General features: G+C 33.7%; 1 long non-coding RNA gene across 1 annotated transcript in view; it reads left to right on the plus strand.

The window, feature by feature from the left end:
* Positions 1 to 25,429, plus strand: part of LOC129458470 (uncharacterized) — a 38,086-nt gene that overhangs the window by 8,574 nt on the left and 4,083 nt on the right. The window contains exons 2-3 of the long non-coding RNA XR_008649634.1: positions 12,010 to 12,129; positions 14,111 to 14,293. This is a non-coding gene — a long non-coding RNA (uncharacterized lncRNA). The remainder of the gene's footprint in view (positions 1 to 12,009; positions 12,130 to 14,110; positions 14,294 to 25,429) is intronic.

Consider the following 25,429-nt stretch of genomic DNA (forward strand, 5'->3'; position numbering starts at 1 on the left):
AAAATACAAAAAGTAGCCGGGCGTGGTGTGACCCTGTAGTCACAGCTACTTGGGGGTGTGAAGCAGGAGAATAGTGAACCCAGGAGGCAGAGGATGCAGTGAGCTGAGAGTGCGCCACTGCACTCCAGCCTATTTTGAGCTATTAAATTAATTACATTAATTTTTTAAAAAACAAATAAATAAAAAATAAAATATATGCCACATATATAGTTAATATCACATATTAATTATATATGTGATATATATTTATTTATATATATATCTATGACTAAAATCCTCTTTGGCCACTTTTTGGAGCTATTGTTTACTATTAAGACTGCAGAGCCACAATTTTTTCCCTCCAAGCTTCTTGAACTTTGAAATAATATCTACCACTTATTGCATTTTCTCAGAAATCTGGAAGCATAGAACAATAATGACAATTTACCCACACTCACGTTTTGACTATTATTCCATTTTAAATACATATATATGTGCAGATATATGTATTACTATTTATATACATATCATCTAAGGGTGTTTGTGTGTATGTGTGTTTAATCACTCTCCATTCTTCAACTGAGGAGCTATTTGTATCACATAGAGAAAGATAGAAGAATAATTTTTTATATTGTTAAAGTGGCCCTTAAAATTTTTATTGTGAATTCCTTATTATTTCTTTTACCAGGTATTTCTTTTCTGCTTCCCCAAACCTTCACTGAGTAAATTTTTAAGTAAATATCTCTCTTGAAGTAACTCTTCTTAAATGGATAAATGAGATCAGGTGTCTTTTATATGGCCTCACACAATTGTGTACCTTATGTTTATACATTTACCATAATTATAATTTTCTATGTATTTCTGACAATTTAATTAAAATCTTAGTTTCTTACCAATATGACATTTGTGAAGGTAGGAGCAATGTCTACTTTTGCCCACTTTTTTATCTGTTTGTGCTGAAGATAGTATCTGGAATATATTAATAAATATTTTTAAGTGAAATAATTAGGGCTAATTCCCAGTTCATTTTTCTCTTCTCTCTGAAACTTTATATAATAAACATTTTTTCCATGGAGTTAAATATGTTGAACTTAAATTGCACATGTAAATATTGTGATATATTCAATAATACAGAACTCTTTTTTTATTCATACTCATTTTAGATAATATTTTTGCATTACATTTTATTCTGGCTTTACCTTTCCAAGAAAGATATTTAATTCTGTAGCATATATTGTTAGTCTGCAGATGACACTTTATGAGGCTAACTTGCAACCTTCACAACCTAACAAGCCCTTTCTGTGTTCACTATCAGAAAAGTTTTAGAAAAGTTTATTAGTTAGGTATTATACATAAAGGTCTCAAATATCTCCATATCCTTTAACTCAATTTTCTTTCATGTTATGTTTAATAGTATTAGGTATGGCATCAGTAGCATTATATCTTAATAAGAATGTGATATTTTAGCCTAACAGGGATATATCGATTTAGTTTTGAATCTGTGTGGCCACTTTTTACTTTTTCCTTAGTGTCATCAGGAAAATTGCTTGCTGTCTCTGTTTCCTCATCTTTTATATGAAATTAGTAATGATCACTAGTTAATGTGGGGATAGATAAAATTAGAAATAATTAAAATATATGTATTTTTGTTTATGTGTGTGCATCCTGGTGGATAATATACCTTTAGAAATAGTAAGAATAATAGGTGCTAGTACAGCTTTAAATAAGGCATTAATAACATTGATAGTAATGTAGTAATGACATTTTAAAAGGAGAATGTCAGATCAGTAGTGAATAGAATAAAATTTGTAAGACCTACTATTCCTTCACCTAACACACACACACACACACACACACACACACACGTTTAGAACTAAAGCCACTGAAGAATAATAGTACTTTCAGCATACAAGTATAGCCATCCTCACCTGGTTGCTTAAGTAAGGTGTCCTGTAAAGGGTTACATTGTTAATATTTGAAGTCAGTTTTCCAGAAAAGCTGTTTTCTCCATTTAGTAGACTTAAATACATATGCACCCATTCATAGCTATGGTGGATGCTTAAGATTTAAAATGCAAAATATTTATTATTTTGATATCCTTGCTTGCAATTAAATGGGCAGAAGAGAGGCAGAATCCATCTTCCCATCTCTTTGGCTCTTTCTGCTAGTAAGCAGAGTTGTGAAAATTTGAGTTTTATATATGGCAGTATTCCGCTGTTCATCCTCTGGCCTTGGTTTGTTGGCTATGCAGTGTCGGTGGCATATTCATGTATGCTCTTTATTTCCTGGATTGAAGATATCATTTTGTGTCCATGAACTGATGCCTTCAATGGCCTCGGAGGTATCTCTGGTAGGCCAGTTTTGCATGATCATGGGATTCATTCTAAGGTAACTTCAGCATTTCCAACAATTTGGTAACACCCAGTTCTCCATATTATTATTTTTTTCTTAGAATACTTCGAGTAGTTTGTGTTCTGCCTTGGATTGATTTTTGCTGCTATGAGTCTCATGAGGAACTCTGTAACCTACTAGCTTTCTTTCCTCTTACCTTTACTCTTATGTATTAACAGATTAAGGGCAGTGGTTCTTAGAAAAGTCATATATTATTTGCTACCTCCCAAAGTTATACACAAAATTCAATTTATGAAACTTGCAGGCTAATTGCAATATTGTCATTTTTATTTACTCTTCTTACCTAGCAGCAATAAAGAATTCAGGGCAAAATATAAGTGTTTAAAAAAGAGTTTATAATAGTTTTTATTAAATATTTTGAAAACAAGATTTACTCTGCAAGTCACTTCATAGCATTTATAATCTACATTGCTGGTCCTCGATCATAATATTATGACATGTATTACAAATTACCTTTAACTAATGATAAGGTGCTTAGTACTTTGTGTAACTTTGCAATATTAGAGAGATTTCAAAGTTATTCTCTCATTGATGTCACTCTTGCTCATTTTATTGAAGCATTATTTTTCAAATAGTGGTGGAAGTAGAAGGCATGTATCTTGAACACTACTAAGTATGCATTATGGGCCAGCTAACTACTCTGTGACAGAGCTCTGTGGGAACATTAAAAATCGTAATTACAAGTTAGTTTTGTACTGATATTGCCATGGCTGTAGGTTGGATTTGTGCACAGTATACATTTTTAGATTCAAGAAATATTTATTGAGCTTCTACTCTGCGGGGTAGTGATGGTGCAATGATGAAACGGACGTAGACTTGGCCTCAAAGAAAATTTAGCATGGATGATGGACACCAACCAGCCAAGTATACAACTTGTTATATATTAATAAGTGTTACAGTTATTAACAATTATTTGAAATTATTAGCAATTAATGAATTGTTTAATCATATGACTGGGAAGTTGAAAGTCTCAAAGGTTAGGAAACATTTTCTTTATCATGGGCCATTTAAACTGAGGTTTTAAGGAATGAGTAGAAAGATGATGTTGAATGGAGGGGAGCTTTGTCCAAGCATGGGGAATAATATGTGCTGTATGTAAATTCATACTGGAAAGAAATGAGGCAACTCTAACAATAAAAAGAGGACCTGTAGCTGTTTTATAAAGATCACAGGGGCAGATTTAAAGAATTCAGTTATAAAAGCAATGTGGAGCTATTGGAGGTTTCAAGGAGAAGAATGACATATTAGTTTTGGATTTTAGAAAGATATTTAGATGGAAAATTGATTCGAGGAAATTTGTGGGAAGACTAATTACGATGCCATTTTCTTAATCCAAGCAAAAGGTGATAGTAAGCTGGATGAGGGTATTGGTAGTGGTGTATCAGCTGAAAGATGACAGAGAAGTGTTATATAGATAATATTCAAAGTCATATTACTCTAAATTGTATCAAAGAGGAGGCATCAGTTTTAATCTCTAGTGTAACCAAATCATATTTTTTCAGACTATTGTCTTGTGCATTAAATCAGAACAAATGAAAAACTGAATTATTTGTGTTGTGATATGGTTCAACTTAGAGCTAAGAATTTTCAAATTTATTTCATTTGAGAATAAAAATATTGTTCAAACAAAAATAACAAAAATAAAGGTAGGTGGCATAATCACTAATCCTTTTTAACTAAGCAATAATGATTCTTGTTTGTGTAATGTATAGAGAGAAGGAAAACCCCACTGGGTTTTCTGATTTATTGGAACTCTTTTGAAATTCAACAAGCAGGATTAAGATTGTTGAAAGCCTAAGGTGTCTAGAGAGTTTGTGTAGTCTAGCATGGAGGCTTTGCTTGTCAGATGTCTCAACTACAGTGAAAGGTAACACTAGTATGACAGAAATGGTACTTGTTGAACATGTTTATAATGCCCCTGGGATGAGATGTCTAATGCAAACATAACCACACAATTCCCTTCGTGAGTTATTTGTTTCTAACATCAGCGTTTTAAGGAAACTAGACAGTTTTTCAATGTAATTTTTCTTAAAGTTCCAATTAACCACATTATTAATGAAAATTATTAAGAATATGTTTTAGCACTTTTAACTTACAAAAATAAATGTGGTGTGTTTGCTTATAGAATGTGTTTTCTTTTTATTTAATAGCAGCTAACGACTTACATATTGTCACATTAAAATTGTTGATATCTTTACTGGAGACATTCTCACTGTTCATCACAGTCCCTATATTTATAACATATTGCAAGAAGGCTGTTAGAGCTTATAAATATGTTGATTGTCGTCCTCCTTATGTAGGGATTTTGATATAGATTACTAAAAGGAGTACATAGCAGTGTGTGATCTGGTGTGTGATCACCATAACAACAATAAACAAAAAAGCAAAACATGAGAAGTTGAAGTAAAAAGCTGAGCTCTTAAGTTTAAGAAATTTTAATTCTATCAAGACTTAAAAAGCAAACACTGATTTTTAGAGTCACAGTTCAGAAAATTAGAGAGATGATGAAATGAAAAGCTCTTTGAGCAATGTTATAATTTGCTGCTCTTCCTATTTTTTTAAACCATGCCAGCAGTAGACTGGCAGTTTTCTTTGAAGAGATTGATCTAGAATGTCTCTGGATTCAGGAAAATGGGCACATTTTAAGATGAGGGTGAAGTGCTGGAATGAATGAGGATGTAGAGCAACAGAAACTCTCATTCCTTGCTGGTGGGAAAGCAAAATGGCACAGCCACTTTGGGAGACAGTTTGGCAGTTTCTCACACAACTAAATATAACTTTACCATATAATCATCCTCCTTGGTATTTACCAAAGGGAACTGAAAATTCCTTTACAAATGGATGTTTATAGTAGCTTTATTCATAATTGCCAAGACTTGACAGATAAACTGGTACCTTCAGACAGTGGAATATCATTCAGTATTAAAAAGAATGGAGATATCAAGCCATGAAAAGACATGTAGGAATCTTAACTGAATATTACTAAGTGAAAGAAGCCAATCTGAAAGAATTACAAATATCGGGAGTTTGGGGAGAGAAAGATGATTTTTAGGGCAGTGAAGCTACTCCGTATGGTACTTTAACAGTGCACACAGGTTCATTATATGTTTGTCCAAATCCGTAGAATGTGCAACCCCAAAATGAAACCTAATGTAAACCACTGACTTTGAACGATAATGATGTATCAATGTAGGTTTATCTATTCTACCAAATGTACCCTCTGGCAGAGGATGTTAAGGAGCTATGCACATACAGTGGTAGAGGGTATGCGAGGAAGTCTCTGTTCCTTCCTTCAATTTTTCTATAAACCTAAAACTTCTCCAAAAAATAAAGCCTATTAAAAAAACAAGAACAGAAGGAAGAAATGAAATGTATACCGCTGGTTGAGATATAGTTCATTATAAAATAATAAAGAAAACGCCAGTGAATCAACAAATTTTACACAGAAGTACACACATTTCCTGAATATAATTTGTAAACTCATTATTTAAATATACAGTTTATTCCACTATATATTTAGTCATTTTTAATACATCTGTTTTTAAGTTTTGTAATATAAGCTCTTAGTTTCATTACTGAGTCAAATACTTTCAGGAGAGTTAGCTAAATTGGACAAATCTACTTGAAAATAGTAGATAAATATTTTATATCCCAAATGAAAATCGGAAAAACAGAAGCCCTCACAAAATGGTCATTGAGTAGTGTACATTTGTTTGAGCATTCTATCATTTGCATGCTGTCTTTATATTGCTCATGCTATTTTTCTTTTTTGTTTAAGGCAACTAAACTACTATGGCTAAAGATATAGTTCTTTCTCAGTTAATGCACCCTGATGAGGTCTTCTGAAATATGCCTACTCTAGGTCTCTGTCATTGCTCATGTTTCCTTTCTGTAGTTGGCTATATTTTATACACCTCTGACTTTCCACACAAAGAGAACTACTTATAGATTCAGTGCTACAGAAATCTTCCCCTCTTTATGGCTCTAGTACTCTAAAGCAGAGTTATAATTAATACACAGAAGTAGGTACACATAATAGTTTAATAGTTAATACACAGAAGTAGGTACACATAAAAAATGAAACTTACACAAAGGCAAATAATTATATATAATTTATCAATTGTGATGCAAATATCTAGAGTACTATTAGATATAAAATATTGTGTTGTAGGCCAGACGTGGTGGCTCACTCCTGTAATCCCAGCACTTTGGGAGGCTGAGGTGGGTGGCTCACAAGGTCAAGAGATTGAGACCTTCCTGGCCAACATGGTGAAACCCTGTCTCTACTAAAAATACAAAAAATTAGCTGGGCGTGGTGGTGTGTGCCTGTAGTCCCAGCTACTCAGGAGACTGAGACTGGAGAATCACTTGAACTGGGAGGTGGAGGTTCTAGTAGCCGAGATCACACCACTGCACTCCAGCGTGGTGACAGAGTGAGACTCTGTCTCAAAAAAAAAAAAAAAAAGAAAAGAAAAAAAGAAAAATAATTGTATTGTAAACTGCCTTGAAAACAGAAGCTCTTATTTGGAAATGTCATGGGAATTCAATATTTAATATGTTTTCTAATATTTTCCACTGTATTTTATTTTAATTATTTAATAGAAATGTAATGAATCTATTTTCTGTGATCCCATAAATCTTCCCAGCTCTGCTCCTGTATGGTTGCATGCCATACAAACATGATTACTTTCTATTAGGCCATGATGTGAAAGAGTTTCACTAACACTGAACAAGGGATTGATGTATTTAGAGCCATTCTTATGTAAATCATAACTTCCAGGTGGCTTGAAAATAATGACAAGTTATTTTGGCAATTTTTACAAGAAACTCTTTTAATATTTTTAAAAATACATTTTTAACAAACAGAAGAGACCCTTGAGAAGACTAAATTGATGAAACATTGTATTATGTGCATTTTACTCGTTTAGTACTGTTATATATATTCTGCTTAGAAAACACCCATTTACAATGTCTCCATAGAGTAGTATCAAAAATATAAAACATTTAGTGATAAGTATTACAAAATATTTGCAAGACCTGTATAATTAAAAGTATAAAATATTGCTGAGAATATTAAAAAGATCTAAATAAATGGAGAGATACACTGTGTTCATAGATTATAAGATTCGATATTGTTTAGATGCCAAAGCTCCTGATAGTAAGTGTTGTGTTTTTGTTTTTGAAAAATGTGGGAAGCTGGTTCTAAAATTTATATAGAGATGTAAAATTGGACGACTTATGCTAAGTGAATTCAACACTTATCATAAAACTATAGCAATCAAGGCAGACAAATAGGTCAATGGAATAAAACAAAGAGTAGAGAAACCAATCCACACATATATGATCAACTGATTTACTGCAAAATTACAAAGGCAATTTAGTGGAGAAAAGGATAGTCTTTTCAATAAATGGAGCTGGAACAATTGCATATTCATATGCAAAAGTATACTTTCGATCTATTACAAAGCACCAAGAGCAAAAATTAAATAAAAATGGATTGTAGACCTAAATGGAAAACTTAAGGCTATAAAATCTCTAGACAAAAACATAGGAGAAAATTTCTGTGATTTTGAATTAGCCAATTATTTCTTAGATGTGATAATACAACCATGATCTATAAGGTAAAAAATTTACAAATTTGACTTATTTAGTCAGTGTTAAGAGGATGGAAAGAGAGGCTGCAAACCAGGAAAAACGATGTGCAAATTACACATCTGCAAAGGCTTAAATGTAGAATATTTCACAAAACCTCAAAACCCCATAATAATGGAACACACAATCCACTTTAAAGTGTGCAAAATATTTGAGTAGACACTTTAATTAAGATAAACTGGTGTCTAGCAAGAACGGGGAAAGATGCTCAATATCAGTATTTATTAGGGAAAAAAATTAAAATCACAATGAGATACCACTACAAACCTATCAGAATGGCTGAAATTAATCAGATTTACATATCATGAGTTGACAAAGGTATGGATTAACTGGAAGTCCTATATTTTGGTAGTGGGACTGAAAAATGGTACCACCACTTAAAAAAGCCCAGTAGTTTCTAAAGAAGCTAAACATTTGCTTATCATATGATCCAGCAAGTATACAACTAAGTTTTTACACAAACCGATTAAAAAATAAGACTTGTACATAGATGTTTATAGCTGTGTCCATAATAATAGCCAAAAAATGAAAGAAAGAAAATACAAAAGTCCATCAAGAGGTGTATGGAAAAACAAACTGTGGTATATTCATATGACGGAGCGCGGCTCAGCCATATAAAGGCATGGTTTATTGACATGAACAAAAACATAGATGAATTCCAAAATAGTTGTATCAAGTAAAAAATGCTACATTTTATAAAGGAAAAATTGTGTGATTCACTTATATAAAATTCTAAATAATGCATATTTACATTTAGTGACAGAAAACAGTTCAGTAGTTGCTTGGGAATGGAAGGCAATGACGAGGGGTAGAAGGAAGGGTTTATGAAGCGACAGTAGGAAAATTTTGGTGGGGGCTGGTGATGTATACATTCATTATCTTGATTGTGGTGTCAAAATTCATCAAAATTGTATGCTTTAAACATATACAATTTATTAGATGTCAATTATACCTCAGTAAAGCTCTTCAATTTTTATAAAATCGCCATGTTGCTAATGACTTCCATATTAAGAAGCACAGCTCTAGAAGTTTGTTATTCCTTTCAAATCTTGCTCTCATCATCCTAGTATAGAATTTTTTATGTCTATCTTTAATGCAAACAGAATTTTACAGTGTCAACTTTGTTATTTTCTCTGCTTTGAGAAATGCTTTATTATACAACCAGACTTCCTAAAATAATGCTCCTAGCTTGTTATTCCAAACAAAACGTACCCTTTTCTATATAGATTCTTTTTTTATACAGCTGAAAAGAGGTCCTCCCTAGTTCTGACATGGTTGTCCCTATTTTACATTATGGACAACCACTGCCTTTGTGTGTTGTGTCCTTTCTCCATACTTTATTGTATTTTCTGCCCATCTCCTTACATGGTGGAAGGGGCTAGTTGGCTCTGCAGTTTCTTTTATAAGGACACAAATCCCAGTCATTGGGGCTCTTTTTCGTAATTCAGTTATCTTTGAAAAAGTCCCATCTCCTAACAATTTCATTTAAAGGTTAGAATTTGAACATATGAATTTGGAAGGGAGACACAAACTTTCAAACCATAGTTAAGTCCTCACCCATGGAATTGGTGGAAGTGTCCCGCTTCCTCGATAAAGACTTCAAATGATAATGGGCTTTTCCAAACTCTTTTCTTTTAAGGGGGAATATGCATATATCAGCCCATCTTTGTCCTTGACAATGATAATACTCAAGGAAATGAGAAAGTTAAAATCTGTGAAATATTGCTATTTCTGAAAAACCATATGAACTATAATTGACTTGTCCGAGAACGGTGGCTCATACCCGTAATCTCAGCGCTTTGGGAGCCTGAGGCGGGCGGATCACGAGGTCAGGAGATCCAGACCATCCTGACTAACATGGTAAAAGCCCGCCTCTACTAAAAATACAAAAAAAATTAGCGGGGCGTGGTGGCGGGTGCCTATAGTCCCAGCTATTCGGGAGGCTGAGGCAGGAGAATAGCGTGAACCCGGGAGGCAGAGCTTGCAGTGAGCCGAGATCGCGCCAGTGCACTCCAGCCTGGGCGACAGACTCCGTCTCAAAGAGAAAAAGAAAAACAAATACAATTCACTTGCTTAAGGTGCTGTGAGAATAACAAACTGCTTCTCCTCCACCCCTAATAAGGTACTGCATTATTGGCTATTTGCCTTATACTGCTTTACTTTATCCAATTAATACAAGGCCAGAAGTCTTTCACCTTGTGGACTCAGGTTCATTCTCTTCCAGGACCAATCATTAATGGGCCTAATAGTATAGTAATGGCCCCATTTTCTCCAGTATCTACAACTGGAAATCAGGTTTATTGCCCTAAACTTGAGGAGGGTCCTCAGCTTAACTATGCCAATAAACTATGTGCCTACTAAGATTCCACCTTTTGGAAAGTAGTGGGGTTTAGAGATTTGCATTAGAATTTCTTAAAATCTTCCTTCTAGATGTGAGCTATTAGGTCAATTATTTAACTTCCCTATTGTATTGTCCTATAAAACAAAAGAATACCTACATAGATAAAATATGAGAATGTAATAGAATTTTAGAAAAAAAATGTTAAATTTACTTTTCCTGTTGTCTTAGAGTTTTAACTGATGTCCCTGTATAGATGATAATGGATGTTAAACAGCCACACATTCAAAAGAGTGATGCTGGTGCATCCTGGTAAGACTCTAAAAAGTGGCCAAAAATATGTTCTAGACTCTCCAATCCATCCCCTACTTCCAGTCTATGTATAGGAGAAAGCTGGAGGGCCATGAAAGGGCTTGATCAAAGTCAGGAGTTCTTTGAAAACAGATATTTGTGTAACAGAGAATATGATGGTGTTTTCCTACCCCCAGCCATTGGAGAGGGGAAAAGGATGGCAATTCCCACATGCCAAACCCAGGACCATGGGAGGATTGGTGCCATTATAGAATCCCAGGACAGTGAGAGATATTTAATAGTGTTAATAAGTATTCCTCAGATTTTGGAAGCAAAAGTCTGGTGTCTGACTTGTGCAAAAGAATCAAAATCTAGAAGATAACGGGAGGTCTGCTGACAGCCTAGGAGTGAGGAATCAGTGCAGGGAGAGTGAAGCCACAGTCAACTACAATAAACTCAAGCTGTGTTAGATCCATTTTGAAAAGACCTGACCAAGATGCATGCCTGAAAGGTCATGTGTGAGGGCAAACTGCTTGTTTTATGAACACAGTGTTTCATTTTTTTTCCTTGATGGCTCTTTATAGATAAATTTTTTCCCTTTTATAAGAATGAAATAGAATAGAGATCACTTACAGGTTTCTGTACAACATCGTTTAGGTTAATATTCAACTTCCAAATTAAAGGTACGGTGTTGAATCAGAATAATACTTGATCATAAAAATAAAATAATGATACCATATTTCTATGTCTGACATGATGCTGATTCCTAATATAAAAAGGGAATTCATATTTGACTCTCAATGACCATCACATAGTAGTGTAAATCCTTTAATAGAAACAGACTTTGTAAGTTTCACTTAATACTTATTTCATCTTTGCTTTAAAAAGTAATCAGTTACTATTTTTCTACTCTTAATGTTTTTGATAAATGGCAAAAATGAGTCAGTTTTTACAAGATAAATAGTTGTTATTTCAAAAAGAAAAGGAACTTGAAGTTAGGAATAATTTTATGATCCTTTTCATATTCATGGTAGAGTCATTGAGGATGGTTCAATAAGAAACAGCTTGTTGATTCAGTGGTCTGTGGAATTTCATCAGCCTTTCATCTCATATTGATGTTAATATCGTGCCCAGATGATTCACATAAGAAGCCATGCGCATGATTTTGTCTCTAATTTTGGTTCTGAGCCAAGTAATAAAACATTGTGAATCCAATCTTATCACTAGCATAATGGTAAATATTAGCTGTGAAATAAAAAAAAATTAATCTCACTAATTTTAGAGATCATGATCTGCAGTGTAAAAATATTGCTTTAATTAATCAAATTGTATTTCAGACAATGTGAAAATACTTTCATTTCAACTGCATGAAGATTACATAGAAGAAAATGCCAGATGAAGTTTCTTATTGTTTCTCATTCATAGAATTTATTTCCACTAAGTTATTAAAAAAATGGGTATGTATTAGGCATGTATATTTATGGGGTTTATGAGATATTTTAATACAAGCATAAGTTACTATTTTTTAAGAAGTGAAAGAGGAGAAAAATTAACACTAAAAGTGTTCCTGATAGTTTTCACAAATACTTTTTTCAACACTCATAATAATCTTACAAGCAAGTCTTTATTATTTCTGTTTTTATAGGCAAAAAATCTAAATGTCATAGGTTAAAGGATTTGGCCACATCAAAAAGGTAGTAAGTGATTTAGCAGGACTAAGCATTTTTTCCAGATTCTAAATAGTGTGTATGATTTTCCCATAAATATCATGTATTCTTGAAGCTAAAGAAATTGTGGAGACAAAAGTGGCTCCACCTTGACCTGCCATGTTGATTTCTGATTAGCTCTAGTCCCATGAATGCCTCCTGATTTTTTGTTTTTATACTTTAAGTTCTAGGGTACATGTGCACAACATGCAGGTTTGTTACATATGTATACATGTGCCATGTTGGTGTGCTGCACCCATTAACTTGTCATTTACATTAGGTCTATCTCCTAATGCTGTCCCTCCCCCCTCCCCCCACCCCACAACAGGCCCCAGTGTGTGATGTTCCCCTTCCTGTGTCCACGTCTTCTCATTGTTCAATTCCCACCCATGAGTGAGAACATGCGGTGTTTGGTTTTTTGTCCTTGCGATAGTTTGCTGAGAATGATGGTTTCCAGCTTCATCTATGTCTCTACAAAGGACATGAACTTATCATTTTTTATGGCTGCATAGTATTCCATGGTGTATAGGTGCCACATTTTCTTAATCCAGTCTATCATTGTTGGACATTTGGGTTGGTTCCAAGTCTTCGCTATTGCGATTAGTGCCACGATAAACATACGTGTGCATGTGTCTTTATAGCAGCATGTTTTATAATCCTTTGGGTATATACCCAGTAATGGGATGGCTGGGTCAAATGGTATTTCTAGTTCTAGATCCCTGAGGAATCGCCACACTGACTTCCACAATGGTTGAACTAGTTTACAGTCCCATCAACAGTGTAAAAGTGTTCCTATTTCTCCAGATCCTCTCCAGCACCTGTTGTTCCCTGACTTTTTAATGATCACCGTTCTAACTGGTGTGAGATGGTATCTCATTGTGGTTTTGATTTGCATTTCTCTGATGGCCAGTGATGATGAGCATTTTTTCATGTGTCTTTTGGCTGCATAAATGTCTTCTTATGAGAAGTGTCTGTTCATCTCCTTCACCCACTTGTTGATGGGGTTGTTTTTTTCTTGTACATTTGTTTGAGTTCATTGTAGATTCTGGATATTAGCTCTTTGTCAGATGTGTAGATTGCAAAAATTTTCTCCCATTCTGTAGGTTGCTTGTTCATTCTGATAGTAGTTTCTTTTGCTCTGCAGAAGCTCTTTAGTTTAATTAGATCCCATTTGTCAATTTTGGCTTTTGTTGCCATTGCTTTTGGTGTTTTAGACATGAAGTCCTTGCCCATGCCTATGTCCTGAATGGTATTGCCTAGGCTTTCTTACATTATTTATTGTCCTTACGGTTCTTACACTTTAAAAACTTCAGTGTAAGAAATGTCAGTGTTGATGTTATTGCACAAATTACAGGCTATGATGTACATAGCATTCTTACCAGTTCTGGAGGGTTGTCTGTAATTGTCTTGCTGAAGTACTATACATTTTCCTTGTGGAATATAAGCCTATGGAATAAGCATAGGGAATATATTCCCTATGGAATGTAAGTCTGGGAGGTGACAGTGTAGAGATCTACCTGCCTTGTTGCCTCTGAAGGCCACACTTCTGTCTCTAAATTCCACCACTAAAATACTTTTTACTGGCAAACTGGGTGTTTCTGTCTCATTCTTTGGTTTCTAGGCTCTTGTGGTGTTTGGGGGCCACTTTGCGCATGTGACCCTTTCACAGAATGGAGATATAAATGGGAGTAAAGCTATAATCATAATTTAGGATTAATCAATATCCCTACAGGCAAAAGAAAGTGGAACTTCAACTATTCCTTAGTAAAATATGGACTGGTGTTTTCGAAGAAGCAAAGTGGAAATGATTAGGCAGTAGGGACTCTTTGCAGAAAAATGTAAGAAGCAAAGAAAAATTTCTCAGAAAAGGAGTTTTGAAGCACAATTGTCATCAGTTCATAGAAGAATTTTGAAGGTAAATAGCTTAACGTTCATCACCTGACCCCTTCCCCAGAGTTCCAACCACATATCACTGATATCCAGAAAAGTGATAAATTAGTTTTTACTCTCCAGTGTCTTACATATTCCATACCTTTCAGTCTACTAAGAGCAAGTGTATCTCATATGCTGCTTTTATTTTTAATATATTGAGATCACGATTTTACTACTTGGCAGCATAATGCATTTTGATATGCAGCATAGGGAACAATTGGAACAATTGTCATTTTGGCTATTATTATCTCATGTACGATTTGCTATGCAACATCACTCAATGCCTTGTATGGCACTGCAAACTTCTATGTAACTTTTGACCTTTTAATTTGAATTTCAGATTATTATTATTTTTACTCAGATGTATTGTGGTTCTTAACATTTTCCTCAGTAGAATAATATTTTATCATTTTATCTTAACTATTTCTTAGTTCTCCATCTTGTTGGTACCAAGTATTTGAAATGCAGGATAAGTCCATAATTAAACTCTGTGTATCCAGAAGTGAAGGATCAGGGCAATTACTTTATTACCTTCAACTCTAATGTAAATTTCAGTAATTAGCCATGTGTATTTGTTTATCTAAGCATATGTAAACATAGAAAAGGTAAAATAAAATGTATTATTTTAATCTTATGGGACCACCATCGAATATATGGTCTGTCATTTATTAAAAGTCCTTATGTGGCACATAACTGTCACAGGAAAAGAGACGAAGAGTTGTAAGGGTGTCTTAGTCAGCTCCAGCTGCTATAAAAAAGAATTCATGCACTGCTTATAAGCAACAGAAATCTATCTCTCACAGTTCTGAAGGTTAGGAAGTCTGAGATCAAGATGCTGGTATTGCCGGGTTCTGGTGAGGGTCCTCTTCCAGGTTGCAGATTGACAACTTCTCACAGTATCCTTATGTGGCAAAAGGGGCAAGAGAGCTCTCTGACCTCTCTTTATAAGGACACTTATCCTGTCTGTGAAGGTTCTGGCCTTTTAACGTAATCACCTACTGTAGGTACCATTTCCTAATACCATCACAGTAGGGGTTAACATTTCAACATTTAAATTTTAGAGCCGTCACAAACATTTAGTATATAGCAAGGGGTGTATATTTTTGGCAAGGGTTACTTTTATTATTATCCCAAGGATTGGTAAGAGCTATAACATTATTGCTTTAATCCTGTAGTATTTGTTGGTATTGGCTATGAATTACAGCATTTTGATTGATTGTGGCAAGTGTGAGCATTTTTATTGTAATATTGGGTGAACACAATTTCTGGACATTCCATAAATGAGACATGATAGATAGCAATTCATTGTTGTGTTTGTTTGATAGCACTAGTTAATAATGTGTGTTTTATTTTGTTGATTTGAAGTAAACATTGGCTGATAAGACTTAGACAGTGTCACTGAGTGACAAGTGATATCCAAGAGTCTGGTTTAGCTGGAATGAGTGTTGCTAGTGGTGGTAGAATAGGAGGAGGAGTGCTAGCCTAAGTGTTGATGTTTATGGTGATGTTATTAGGACTGACCTACCCAAATAGTCAACAGTATGGTTCCATTGTCCCCAGAATGACTCATGTTATTTGCCTCCCCCTGGTGTACACATTGCATGCTGTTTTCAGAAATATCTTGTCAGTGGTAGGGTGTAAATTAGCAAGACTAACATGATTCTCCAGTGGATGTGTAGTTACCACTAGCAAAGGTAGAAACTTTCCAGATAAGGAGGAAGAACAACATAGTAGAGGTTAAAGTTGGAAGTCATCTTCAGCAAGAAGCAGGAGATCTGATTTTACACTTGGTATCGACCAAATGGTATTACCTGGTCTGGGGTGGGGGGCAATTACTTCTACATCATGTTGAATTTCTACATGTTGAATTTTCTACAAGAGACAAGAAAAAGATGAAATTACCCAGTGATATTCCTTTGGTGTCGGCAGTAATGCCAGGGCTCCCATGCAAATTGGCTTGCATTTTTCTGTGCAAACTAGCAATTGTGGTTGTGTTTACTGTGGGTGTATATAGCAGCAGAGGTCTCAGTGTCTCTACAGGTGGTCTCCTCATTGGCAGTGAATTTAAATATGATGTACTTATGCCATAAAACGGTTAACTTAATATTGCTAGGATTATGGGGAGTTAATGGGGCCGTTGTCATCCAACAATGGGGCCATTGTCATCCAAGTTCTCTCAATAGGCCCTGTTTTAAGGCCCATATTTCTTTTTATGATACATGTTCCTGTAAAATAATAGAGTAAGTGAAAATACCAAGCAATATTAATGTGTAATGTTGATTGTTCAAATAACCAAGAGCACCTGCAAGGTGCTTATGGCTTATGGCATTTACCAATGGCAGTTGGCAGGCAACTCAAGCACCAATATATACCAGTCTGAACAAGGAGGGACATGCAATTGCCCACCACACCGAACCTGAACATAGTCGTTGACTCAGAAACATTTACTATGGCAAATTTAACCACGTGCTGGGGTTGCTTCTGCCCGCCTGATTTTATGTAACATAGAAGAGTACTCTCCCCTGTCCAGGTTCCCCTGCAAACCTCATTTATCATAATGAGCCTATTCCAATGACTATCCACATCCAACAATAATATACAAAGACTGATATCATGCAGATATCTGGACAATAATAAATTGAGCCCATAACCAATTTAGTAGACCCAAGTGCTCATATCATACATGCTTATTTTACCCTAACCTTTATCAACACTGTCTGCAATTGCACCAAACTATAAAAACTTGCCTTCATAGAGACACAGAAGAGAGGAAGTATTTTGGGCCTGTAAGGGAACCAAATGGCTTTTCCGTATCAGACCCTGGACGATATTTCCTGCATTTTGATTTGGATCAAAATTCCAGTAGATTTTTACTCGGCAGTGGAAGCTCACCATGCCCCCTCCTTCCAAAGTTCTTGCCTCTATAAACCACACTAGCACAACTCTCCAATGCTGCAAATGAGTTTTCCTAATAGTATTCAAAGTGCTAACCACTTTAGGATCACACATTTCTGGGACAGTAAGAATAGCGTATGTACAACATACCAAACACAATTAAAGAAACACGGTTATCCATGTCTAAGGTGTTAGCCACACAAATTAAACAAATGGCCCAAGGACTAAAACTCTTGGTTGAATCCTACCATACATTACTGGCCATTATGTTAGATAATTCCATAGTCCTAGATTTTTTATTGGCTACCAAATGAGGGGTCTGTACTCCAGTTAAACACCTTGCGGTATGTGGATAGGTAGGAACATAGAGCAAAGGGGCCATAATAGCACTGTACTGCCCAAACAGATTGAACAAATTAAAGTCTTTTCTGAGCTGTTTGCTTTGCTTTTCCTTAGTACATGGTCAGACAAGCTGCAAACATCCTCTGAAATCCTAATTCACATCCTTTTAAGGGTCTGAGTCTTAAAGATATTTCATCACTGGCTCTAAATGCAAGCATTAGATTGTAAAACAATATGAGACCAAGGAATGGATTGTTACATACATGAGATAAGGATACCCTCTGTGTTATTGACCCACTGTTGTTTACTTCTTTATAGCAAGCTGGGGCCAATTAGCTCAGAAGGCCTCCAGCATCAAACCCAAAATTGTACACAGTGGTTTTACACATAGCTCCAAAAAGCAGATTATAAAAAGCAACTTAGGCTATCACCTATGTATACCATACAAAACTGCATTTAACATCCACTAGCCATTGATAAAATAAACCCTGTAGCTAAGGAGGAGCCCCAGCTGCTGCTGCCCTTTGGTGCTCTCTGACCCAGAGACCCCCTGCTGTGTTGCTGACTGATGTCACCTAGACACACAATCCGTCTAACTGGTACCCTATCCTGTGTGAGTTCCTTTGCCTTCTTCTCCTTCTGTGTCATAGCCCCTGGTGGTCGTATGCTATTATGGTCTTCCCATTCATGCAAACCTGTCAAATTCTTACCCAAATAAAGCTCATTGTGTGTTCCTGCCACGTAGCGATTATATCTTTTTCCCTGGTCAGGCTCCAAGTCCCTTAAACTCACTATACTGGGGCCATAGGGAAATAGAAAAAGAGACCTGCAAATAATTAATTGTGTTTTTTTTTTTATTACAAAGTGGTCAGTTAAATATGCGAAGTATTTTGACCCAAAAATCAGGAAGGGAGAACTTAGTCTGTAAGATCTAGACAACTCAAAGCCAGATTATTTATTTGAATTCCTTCCAAAGGCTCAAGACTACTAGGAAACGGTCTTGAGCCTCTGGAAGGAATTCAAATAAATAAGCAGGTTAATTGAAACTTATCACGTCCAATATTATTATCCTTCTTAATCAAAGCAAATTACAATTAGAATGCTTTAACTTGAGAAATAAAGTCCAAATTGGTGTAAATCTGTAGCTAAAATAGGTAACAAGAGAGAATTAAAATGTTGCTTTTCTATTTACTTGAATTCCAGGTCCCTATAGCCATATTTAATTCAGTTCTGACTGTATTGTTGAATAGATTGAAAACAGCTGAAGGGCACTTATGCTTTTCACCAAGATGGATTAACAAGGATCAGATTTACCCTCCTATAGGAATAAATAAAAACTAACCAAATATATAAAATGGTGATCTTAGAAAGTTATTATTAGGCAATAGATAACAATGATTCCTGAAAGATGAGAAATAATAAGGCAAGTCCTAGAATTACTCCAGTGTATTGCCTTGAGAGATTTTCCAGATCTTGGTATATATAGAGAGAACCAGATGGAGACTATGGAATCCTTGAATTAAAGAGATGAAGCTAAGGGTTGAGGAATGACAAAGAAACTAGAATTTTTAGGACAGAGTACTATAGAGTAAAGAGATGCCCAGAAATAGAATTCTGGGGATCTATAGAGGATTGCCCTTAAATATTCCATGAGTCTTGATTAGCAATATGTAGGAGGAAACTACCCAAGGCCAGGAGAAGAACATGAAAGATTAGAAGAAGAATACCCAGCACTCATACAGAATGTGGAGTAGTGTCTGTTCCCACTAAACATGATGGAAAATGACGTAATTGACAGGGCACTGGGTAGAGTATACAGAAAAGTAATGCTTTAGCAGTGGAGAATAATTAGCCCTACAATGAGGACTGCTCCAGAACCACCTAGCAAACCTCAAATGCAAGACGAAAAAGGATAAAACGCTTTCAAAGTAGTTAACTGCATCACAAAACAAAGCTGAAGAATATTTATAGAAACAAAAATTTCCAGTATCCATAAAAGTAAAATTCAAAGGTTTGAATCCAATGAAAAAATTAGCAGGCATGCAAAGAAACAGAAAAATGTGAACTATAATGAGGAGAGGAAAAAAATTAACCAAACTATTTTCCATGCATTTAAAAAGTTAGTGGAGAAAGAAAAGATATTTAAAAAGATTCAAATGGAACTATTAAAGAAGAAAACTACAATGTCAAATTTGAAAAATAACTGGGTAGGTTAATGACTACGAAGAAATTGAAAAAATAATAAACTTGAAGGCATAGCACCATGAATCATCTATAATTTTACATAGACATTAAGGAGGAGAAGAAAATAAACAGCATCAGTGAGCTGTGGTGCAACTTCAAGTTACCTAATATACCTACAATTGGAGTCCCTAAAAAAGTGGAGTGCAAAAAAAATTGACATAGTAATGGCTAAAAGCTTTCAAATTTGGTGAAAATTATATACCTGCTGATCTGAGAAGCTCAGTAAATCCCAATGAAAGACTACTACCAAAATACATTATAATCAAATATTTCAAAACTAGTGATGAGAGAAATATTTTTTAAAAATCCAAAGGAAAGCAACATGTTATGTACAGAGGAAAAAATTAAGATTACATCAGATATTTCATTTGAAACAATGCAAACAAGAAGAGAGTAGATACAAATATTTAAAGATCTGGAGTGCTGCAGAAAAAGAAACTGTCAACCTAGAATGGTATAGCCAGTGAAAACATCCTTCAAAAAAAAAAAAAAGTGAGTTTAAAAAGGGAATAATAAATACAGTTTAAGGCAATGGAAAGTTGAAATAATTAATCACCTGCATACTCTCACCACCTAAATGTTAAGCTATATTTTTCAGGCAGAAGAAAAAGTGATAATTGATATAAACACAGATCTATGCCAGGGATTGGCAAACCATGTATCACAATCTGCCCAGTAGCCTCTTTTGTGTAGCCATGAGATAGTCTGGTTTTTATACTTTTAAAGGATGATAAAGGAAAAAAAAAGAGAATCTAAAACAGAGACCATATGTGACCTGTAACTCCTAATATACTTAAAGAAAACTTCAAATTCATCAGCTGTACAAAGAAATGAAAGTACTGGAAATGTAAATGTGAATATGTGGAGAAAATATATATATCTATTTTTATTTAAATTCATTTAAAATATAGTCAACTACATAAATATAGATAATAGCAATGAACGAAATTGAAAGTGAAGTGTATGAAGTAAGTAGATGTTGTAACAATAACATACAAGTCCCAGCTGGGGATAAAAGGGAAGTCCATTATTTACTGTGCTTATAGTATAAGTGAAGTAATATAACATCATTTGAAGATAAAGAGTAATAAGTTAAAGATGTATTCTATCAAAATAGTCGTAGCTAATATGTCAACAAAGAAGGTAAAATAGAATCATAAAATTAAATAAATCCAAAAGGCAGAGAAATAGAAAATAAATAGAAAATAATTGAAAGAAATAGAATAAAGAATAGATGGGAGAATACAAAGTGTACAGCAAACTGATAGTTTTAAACCTAAAAATTTCCATACTCACATTTTATGTAAATGGTCTGAAAAGCCAAAATGTACAAATAGAAAAATTAAAGAGGAGAGTAGCACTGAAAAACATAAATAAAAATAAACACCACCTTTAAGAAAAGTACTTTAAATCTAAAGATATAAATATTTTAAAAATGTATGCCAGGCTAAGACTCATACTATCAAAAGAAAGCTAAAGATTCTTTTTTAAATATTAGAGTTTAGAGCAAAGAATATGGCTAGGGGTCAAGTGGCCCATCTCATAATAATAAAGGTACATATTCATCTGGAGAGCATTAAAAGGTTAGGTGTTTATGTATTTAAAAACGGTTTCAAAATAACAGAACTTCAGAATACATAAAGTCTAATAGAATTTTAAGAAAAGATAGCAAATTAATAATGATAGCTGGAGACTTTAATACAACTTTGTATAAAAGAATTGATAGAATAAATAGACAGAAAATCACCCCAGGTATACAGCAGTTGACTTGAAAAATATAGATGATTTGAAATTAGGTCAACCTACCTGATCTAATTTAATGTATAGAATAGTCTACCCAATAAAAGCAGAATACATGTTCTTCTGATGTTGAACACATGGGATTATTTGGGAAGCATTCATACTTTGTCAATTTTCTGGGAGAGTTTCTGCATGTAATACTTTTACAAAGATTGATCATATTCTAGCAACTTTTAATAAATCAACTATAACAACTAACAACTTTTAATAAATCCAAAACGATTCAAGTCTACAAAGTATATTTTCTGGCCACAATGGAATAAAATTTGATATTAAAGACAGAAAGATTTCTGAGAAACTCCTACGTAGCTTCAAAATAAACAATCACTTCTAAATAACTGATGAGCCAGTGAGAAAACCAAAAGAAAATTATAAGTATTTTGACCTAAATGAAAATGAAAAGATGACATTTGAAAATATACATTGTATATTGCAAAAGCAGTACATAGGAAAAATTTTATACCACTGAATTCCTATAATAAAAAAGAAGAAAAGTCAAAATCAAAATCAATAGTTTGTTTTTGAGAATAATTAATAAAATTGATTTTAAACATTTAACCAGATTAATTAGGAAAAGTGATATTAGTATAGTTTCTAAGCAAGAAGTAATATTAGTACAGTTTCTCTAGATATTAAAAGAATATTAGGAGAATGTTATGAACTTTATACCACTGTATTTAATAGTTTATACAAAATGTACCAGTTTTTTGAAAGACACCAACTACCAAAGCTTACCCAAGAAGAAGTAAATTGTAGAGTCCTATATATAAAGGAATTACATTTGTAGTAACAAACCTAAATACAAATAAAATTCTAAGTCCAGATTACATCACCAGTTATTTCTACAATATATTTGAGAGAAAAATAGTACAAATTCTAAACAAACACTTCCAGAAAAGTGGAAAGGAATACTTTCCAAGTGAATTATGTGTACGGAATCAACCTGACAACAAAACCTAGACAGAAACACTTCAAGAAAACTACAGACCGAAATACCACCTGATGAAAGTTACAAAAATCTAAAACAAAAACAAACAGAATACATCAATATGCAAAATGAATAATACGTGGTGACAAAGTGGGTTTTACTTAGGAATGCAAAAAATGCAATGTAGTTCACCATATTAAATTATTTAGAAAAGCATCATCTCAATAGCTATGGAAAAAGTCATTTGACAAAATCTAGAATTCCTAATAAAAGTTTTCAGCCAACTAGGCATAGAAAGGAACTTCCTCAAGCTGATAAATACTATCTATGAAGATTTGTAGATCTCATCATATTTAATGGTGGAAGACTGAATGCTTTCTCCTTAAATCAGGAACAAAACAAGGAGGATGTCTGCTCTCATCATTTCTATTAAACATTTTACTGGAGGCTCAAACAGTGCAACAAAGCAGAAAAATGAAACAAAAAGTGTCCAAATTGGAAAGGAAGAAGTAAATTTTTATCCACACAAGGCATAATTGTCTTTTTAAAATGTTTACTGGAATCTGCTTAAAATCTAATAGAATAGTAGTAATGCATATATGAAAGAATATACATCAATGTAAATAATACATCAATGTATATATTAGTAATGAAAATAAGAAACTGAAATTTAAAATACCATTTACAATAGCATCAACAAGTGGTAAATACATAGAGGTAAATCTGAAAAAAAGTTGTGAAATATCTGTATGCTAGAAACTATAAAAAATTGCTGAAATAATTAAAGAAACATAGACATAGAGAGATATACTGTATTCATGAGTCAGAAGACATATTAATCATTGAAATGTCAGTGTTCCCTAAATTAGTCCATAGGTTCAATACGATCCCAATGGAAATTTCCACAAAAGTTTTAGTAGGGATTAACTAACTGATTTTAACATTCATGTGAAAATACAAAATAATCAAAGCAACTTTGTTTAAAAAAAATCCCACAAAACTCTCAGAAGAGACAAAGAGTGTTAATCCTATCTTTCAAAGACAATGTAAAGCTACATCAATCCAGAGTATAATGAATTGATGTCAACAAAGACAAATTCTTCAATTTACTTTATGTCAAAGGTATTTTAAAAACAACAGAGACCATGTTTGGGTCATATTAGGAAGACATACTTGAAAATATCCAGAGTCCTGTGATACTCAATTAAAACTAAAGCTAAAATTTACATTAAAGAAATTTATAAGATTGAGCATGTATTGATACTAAAAAAATAATTTTTGAAGCACCATGGTGTAGTAGACATACTGTGCATGCTATTACATCCTCATGCATTTAAATCTTGGCCCAACTGTTTAAGACTTACATCTAATGTTTAGAGCTCTTCCTATTTATAAGTAATAGGTGATAACACATTCTCTTAAGGGTAGTCGTTTCAGCCTGAGAGATTACGCCTGTCATAAATATCAGAGGCAGTATGGCAAACAGTAGGAGCTCAATAAATGCTGACTTTCTCAATTTTTTTGTGTGTAAATAGTGAAGGATAGAGTCTGTGCTTATTTCATGTGCTTACCCTTTATGACTAACATGTTATTTGGCAGAATTCCAACAAATGCCAGCTAAATTAAATCTTGAATCAAAATAATCCAGAATTGCAAATAATTGCCAGAAAAAAAATCCAAAAAAGTGTAGGAAGAACAACACACAAAAAATAGAGAAGAATAGGAGTAGAAAATGTCAAGTATTTTAGAGCAAAGAACATTTGCAAAAGTTGCTTTTATTTTTTTCCGGTTGACTAATCAGGAGACTAGAAACTAGATTTTCATTGAAGACAGGTTTTTCATTAAAGTGTGATATTTATTTATTATTTTTAGAAGTATGAAGTTTAATATCAAAATTACAAGTCAGAAATAAAAACTGTGCTGCTACAGTCTGAAAAGTGAACACTTGTGCCCTAAATTTAAGTAATAAGTTACATATAGCTAATCTTAAAACAACCAGGTTAGAAAATTAAAACTTACAGGGTTTAACAATCTTGATATTCTTAAATGAATTACTCAACAACATTGCCATTTGGGGGAAAAAGGAATAGAAAATATCATAGCAAAAAATAATAAGATTTTAAATTTCTTTATCTTTATGTACTTCTAATAATGATGGTAAATCAATTTAACATCAGGTTAAAAACTGACTTTTCACTTTCTATCTGCAGGACCCCGGCTATTTTTTATGTACATAGAAAATATAGTTAAAAACCATGTATCTAGAAAAGGAATTCTAACAGAATAATCAGAACAGAGACTGCTGTCCAAATGATGTTCACAATATTTCTGAAATTGAAGAGTTCATTTGCAATTTTAGATGTGCTGTTTTTGACTAACAGAATAGAAAAATGAGGAAATTCACAGTTACATAAAATTTCTGAGTTGAATAAATATATCAATTGAGAGAAAAAGAAATAACTCATATTTTGCCATTGCTATAATAGCATTCGACTGCACACATGCATAAAAAAACTGTTCGATTTGGTTAACATAGTTTTTATATTATTTATTTCACTATGAATAAAGTTGAAAACTTGTATATCTTATAAAGGATGTTTCGTACATAACACATAGAGTAGTTTGGATTTTTGTTTTGAAAATAAGATGAACCAGCAAAGGATTTTAAATAAGAGTATTGCAGAATCAGGACTGTACTTTTGAAAATTCATGTATAATGCATTGAGAAAAATAGAGAAATATTAGTTAAAATTATTAATACATGAAAGAAAAGATAAAGTACTAAGTTAATACAGTGGTAGCAGTGATGGCAAGCAAGGAGAAGTCAATTATATTTTGGTGTAGAGAAGTTATATGTGAACAAGAAAGTACATCTATCTTATATAACTCACAGGCTTCTAGCTTAAGAAA

Source organism: Symphalangus syndactylus, chromosome 19, assembly GCF_028878055.3.
Source record: "Symphalangus syndactylus isolate Jambi chromosome 19, NHGRI_mSymSyn1-v2.1_pri, whole genome shotgun sequence".
Lineage (NCBI taxonomy): Eukaryota > Metazoa > Chordata > Mammalia > Primates > Hylobatidae > Symphalangus > Symphalangus syndactylus.